This window comes from Canis lupus, chromosome 8, assembly GCF_003254725.2.
Source record: "Canis lupus dingo isolate Sandy chromosome 8, ASM325472v2, whole genome shotgun sequence".
Classification (NCBI taxonomy): Eukaryota; Metazoa; Chordata; class Mammalia; order Carnivora; family Canidae; genus Canis; species Canis lupus.
The window spans coordinates 25,309,752-25,315,751 of record NC_064250.1 but is presented as its reverse complement, the minus strand read 5'-3'; the positions used below and the strand labels follow the sequence as shown (position 1 = coordinate 25,315,751).

General features: G+C 36.2%; 1 pseudogene; it reads left to right on the top strand.

Annotated features, from left to right (window-relative positions):
- Window positions 1-4,241: 4,241 nt before the first annotated feature.
- Window positions 4,242-6,000, top strand: part of LOC112657895 (cysteine and glycine-rich protein 2-like) — a 121,338-nt pseudogene continuing 119,579 nt past the window's right edge.

Genomic DNA, 6,000 nt, shown 5'->3' with positions numbered 1-6,000 from the left:
CCACAAAAATTCCTTGACATATTATGTACCCTTGTATTTTATAATATGAATTTATCTAAAGTGGTTTACATGCTGAACACCTTTGGTAATAAGAACAAATCCTTTATTACTATTTCCAATGTTCTACTTTGCAAATATGTTTAGTAAGTAAATGCAGACAAGAAGAAAAAATCTAAATGAACCTCTCAACTATATCTGAAAAAGGTCAAGTGCATTACTTAAAAGGGGCCTGATAATTAGTAGGACTCACAAGACTCCACAGGGCATGTTAACAAAAAGCTTTAGTAGAAGAGCACAGTACATGAGGAGAAAGAAAGAATTTACCATCATAGAGGGTCTGATGCTTTCAGGTATAGCCCCATGTTTATTCTCAATTGCACATGTTCTTTTCATCAGATTATAAATCAACAAGACATGTAAGGCATCTTATTTTCAGGATTGCCCAAAAATTTACAGTAGTACTTTTTTTTTAAAAAAGATTTATGTATTTATTTGAGAGAAAGTGAGCACCAACAGGAGGGGCAGAGGGAGAGGGAGAGAATCTCAAGCAGACTCTGCATTGAATAATAAGGCCCTGTGGCAGGGCTCAATCTCATGATCTGAGATCATGCCTGAACCAAATCTAAAGTCAGAGGCTCAACTGACTATGCCACCCAGGCACCCCTACAACTGTATTTTTTATATATTTACTTGTTATGTAGCTAAAACCAGGTTGTGCAGATTGAATGAAGTATAAACCATTAATCTGTCTCTAAACAGTGTGGGCAATTTGGCACTGGGCACCTATACTATATGGAAGTTTCAAACTTTATCAATAACTAACACATCTTTATTGTAACTAACACATCTCAATTCTTATCCAATGTCAGTACCAGATTTCTAGACATTCCTAGAAATGAGCACAGAGCAGACCAACTGCAGCTGAAAGATGACCCTACCTTCCACACAACTGGTAGTATCTTCACTTCATTGAAGAGAAAGCAGAGGCAGAACCAATGATCAGTTCTCTCAAGTTTATTGTTGAGAGAGCTAAAATGGTTACCACCTATTGACACCTAGCCATGAATCTTCTAGTGGAACACACACCTCTCTGAACAAGAGTCTGATGTTTACTTTTGGCTAGAATTAGCCTATACATTCAAAGTTCTTTTGATTAGAATGACAAATATTGGCAAAAAGTGAGAGATTTTGTGTTTTTTCCATTCTCTTTGGGAGCATTGAGTGATCACATAGTGATTTCAGACATGGACAAAGAAGCAAAAAGAAAGAAGGAAAAAGAGAGGAGAATAGAAGAAATAAGGAGGGAGAGGTGAAAAGTGAAGGTGACAGGGAGAAGAAGAAGAAGAATCTAACTCATGCAAAATTATAAATGCACAATTAAAGATCTTTGTCTTTTGGCAATCTCCCCAAATACATCCATGTCAAAATGAGAAACAATATCATAAATTCTGGGAATTATTTACTAATGGTAGAAATATGAATTATAAAACACAAGGATAGTTTTCACTGGGATTCAAACAATAGTGGAAATCCCAGTTCAGAGTAGCACCCATCTCTGTGGAACTGTTAGTTTTACAGGGTATAGTGTGCATATAGGTACTTACTAAAGGCACAATTCTTGTGTGTGTGTTTGTTGGGGAGGGAGGTTTACCCATTTTAGAACTCTTTAGCTTAATTGGATTCTTAATTTTATCAAAGAGAAAAAGATCATAGGCAAAACCATGGTATCAAGAAAGCATAATATTTGCTAATTATACATGAATAATCTCTATAGCAATTATTTAAAGCTAGTAGAAAAAATAACTTTCCAGCACCATTCATGACTTCTCACTTCTTTATTTTTTAATACTTTTTTGCAAATAATACCATGTGTTTCTAACATAAAGCCATCATCTCCCTTTTTTTTTTTTTTAACTGGAGCTTTATGTGTTCTTGATATCAACTTCACAAAGAAATGCACTTACTGTAGCAGGTTTTCTGGGTCAGAGTGCACAGAATTCTTTGGGAAAAAAACTGAAAAGAAAATATATTTTTATTCTAAGACTTAAACATGTAACTCTAAATATAAAAAAAGTCTTTAAATTTTCCACTTATGTTTATTCAATTAAAATATCATCTTTATCATTTTAATACATATATAGCATCACATAACAGTACTGCTGTGGTATAGCTGCACACATTTACTTCCAAGAGATGGCCTGGCCTGATTTTAACACAAATTGGGATAACTGGTGTGAATACTACTCTTAACTGAAAGAAAGCACCTCATTATAGAGCAAAAGTAGCTTGCTCAAATCATTCAGTATAGATATCTTCCTTAAACCCCTCTCTAAAAGATACATTCGAAGTATGAGAGGAAATCAGAAATTTGGCATTTCAAATAGGTATTTATTACAATGCTATTTCACTTTCTCTGGCCTTTTTGAAGTCCAGTTTACTACTTCTTTATAATGTTTTTGAGTGCTCATCACTTCTTTTCTTTCCCACTTTCTGTTATTAGTTCTCAGCACTGAGGAGGGTAAAGAACATAAAATTTATTTACCCTTCCTATGGGTGTCGCAGATCATGAGGAAGGAAACTCAATTTCCTTTAGCTAACTCACAGTGGAGCGACTATAGGGAATAAAGAATCTTAAAAATAAGATCTTCTCCTTTGACACAGTATCTGCTATATGCAGGGTTAAATTATCTTGGATCACTGCGGTAATTCATACTTTTTTATTCCTGTTGGTAGTAAATCTTAATCGATGCTCTTATGTATTTGAGCCATCATGAATTTATCTGTCTAAATCCTGCTGTCAAGAGGCTGCTAAGTATTAGAAGCAAAGCTATCAAGAAAAGAGAACTTTCAGAATTCAATGGGATTCTGAATAAATCTCACACACTAAAACATCCTAAGGGGGTAACAGCATGCACTCTGATATTAAGTTTCTTATTTGTTTGTTCATTTATCCACTCAACAAATATTTCTTTGGTGCTTACTATGTGACAGGCAGTATTATGTATACAGTGTCCTCATGGAACTTATATTTTAGTGGTAAAAGACGTTCAATAAAAATACATTTTATAAATAAAAATCATGTTAATTATTATAGAGAAAAATAAAAGAGGAGAAATAGGAAGGATTGAAATAAAGGATTATTAGTTATTGAGCAGGAAAGCTCCTTTTGAGGTTAAAATTAATAAAATTTGTGGTCAGAAAGGATCAAAATTTATGTTTTTGGAAGAAAAGAGTATTCAGACAGAAGGAACCATAGGACAATTTTGCTTGGCTTAAAGCTTACATTTTCCTGTCATGGTTGCCCTGCCTGAGTCAGCAATAGCTTAGCAACCAATAAAAACTTGACACAGTTGTTCATAGATTTGGCAGTTTCTCCATCTTAAATATGTAGAAGTATTTCAACATAACAAAATTAAATTTTAAAATTATTATTATTGTGAAACAATATAAACTTTCAAAAAAATAAACAGAATTTGCCAAATATCCATATACTAATATCTTATATATAAATTTAATCTTAAATTTCTGCCACATTTTCCAAAATTCTTTGAAGGAAGTAAAGCCTCTATAGGAGTGATGACAACACTGACTCCATCTTTGGCCTTCCATCTTGTTGTCCAAACAATGATGTCCCTCCCTCAAGGCTACATGTTCTAGGCCCCCTGGAAGTTAATGTAAGCCCTGATCAGAATGCAGAAAGGCTTGTTCTGATTTTCCCTAAAGGGAAAGAAAGTATAGCAATCTCCACTTTAGCTAGCCATTAGAAATGACTGGTGTACAGATGGCCCCACTGGAGATAACTACCATGTGACCCCACCACCCTGTCCTTATCTCTATAGGAGCTGGGGATTAAGGTCAAGGCTTGGTGACGAATATCTTCAGAGAATGGGAGCAGAGAATTGTTGTGGATGCCCTGGATCGTCAGCCCCACTTTCTTTCTGTCACTAAGTTACCCTGACTAAAACTCTGTGTAAACAGTATGTTGTGGCTTGCATTATATTTTGGTTTCAAAATTCCTTCTCAGTCTGGAGGATACTTTACCGATTCTCCTCCTACCCTTTAAGAAGCGTCATAGAGACAATGAAGACATTTGTATACCTGTGTTATTTGGGTTTATTCTTGGAGGTAACAAAATAGTATCAAAATCAAATTGTTGGCTGATGCTAGCATGGAGAATGTGAATATGGTTATTAGGCCACAAAAGATCCAGCAGTGAGTAGAAACACCCCATCTAGTCCAGCATGAAAAAGAGTTGCCACAATGATAAGGACAAAGCATCAGGAAGGGGACACTATAGAAAAGAGCTTCAAATTTCTAGAAATTCAACTTTCTACACAGGTAATGCACAAAGGCATAGATATACCAAGAAGCAAAGTCTACAAAGATTGCCATATTCTCTGATGATGGGATGAGATGTAAACACACAAAGTATATCTTTATCCCCAAAAAACGGTGCTCAGGCAGTAAACAGTACAGAAGGCCACAGAGATCCACTGGAAGAAATGTCCGATGTGTACCTACGAGGGTATACAGAAAGGGATTGAGTTGATCAGAAGCATATAATCTTCTTCCAGTGAAGAGACTGTGTAGAAATAAGGAATGACATACTTGGCCAGCAATATATGGAACCAGTGTTTGCTGCCTTAATCAACATGTGGCAGGTAAACAGAATGCAAAAGATGGCAATCCCATCATTATCTCAGAATACAGTTACAGATCAGGAGATATATTCAAGTTCTATAATCATTATGGAAGCATCAGAAGCCTAGTCCCTGCAGGCTTGAGCTATCTGGACTGCTAATATTTGATGATGATAGTAAAGGAAGCTATAGGACAGGGACATACTGACATTCTGAGTGATGAAATAATGTGGATAAAATGAAGTGCATGGAAAATTGCACAGAAATAATCTTTAAGCCTGGGTAAATCATTCTAAATAGTACCACTCCTAGCCATCAGATCAGTTATAGAAATTTTAAAAAACCTTCTTCAGCCAGGAATTGGGTAGTCCAATAATTAAAGTACAGATAAAATTTGTTGATGACATTTTAAAATCTCAGGACAGCCAAGAAACAAGTGAAGAAAGATAACAGTGACCACTAACAGGATGAAAACCTTCCGGGAGCCTGGGTGGCTCAGCAGTATAGCGCTACCTTCAGCCCAGGGCATGATCCTGGAGACTGGGGATCGAGTCCCATATCAGGCTCCCTGCATGGAGCCTGCTTCTCCCTTTGCCTGTGTCCCTGTCTCTCTCTCTCCTTCTGTGTCTCTCATGAATAAGTAAATTAAAAAATCTTAAAAAAAGAAAAGAAAAGAAAAGAAAAGAAAAGAAAAGAAAAAAAAGAAAAGAAAAGAAAAGAAGAAAAGAAAGAAAAGAAAAGAAAACCTTCACAGGTGGGGAATGCCTGGGTGGCTCAGTGGTTGAGTGCCTGCCTTTGGATCAGGGTGTGATCACAGTGTCCTGGGCTTGAGTCCCATATCGGGGAGTCTGCTTCTCTCTCTGCCTGTGTCTCTGCCTCTCTGTGTGTCTCTCATGAATAAATAAATATTTTTAGAAAAGAAAACCTTCACACGTGTCTTCTGCCTCTCAAAGGTAACTGTAAAAATCTCAACTAAGTCACCTTGACAAGTGCTGGCAACTCAAATAGTCGCACAGCATTCCTCAAGAACTCTGTTCCTTTGGAAAAGAGGTTCTGAAAATATGTTACTGGTTAATTTTTTTTTAATGGTAGAGTACACTTCATTGAGTAAAGTGAAATTAAATGATAAATAAAAGGCTTACAATTATTAAAACAAGTAAGAAAACAGTGGGGAAAGTTACGGATGGAATGAAATGCTTTCCACAGACTCTAGAGCCTTACGTCAGTCTTCAAACATAGGGCACCACTGACCCATATAGGATAAGAAAATTGGATTGTCTTGCTTCCTTAGAGAATAACAGCATAAGGAACCAATGTAATAACACTTGCCAACTGAACTCTGGTTCTGTACCTTTCTTAC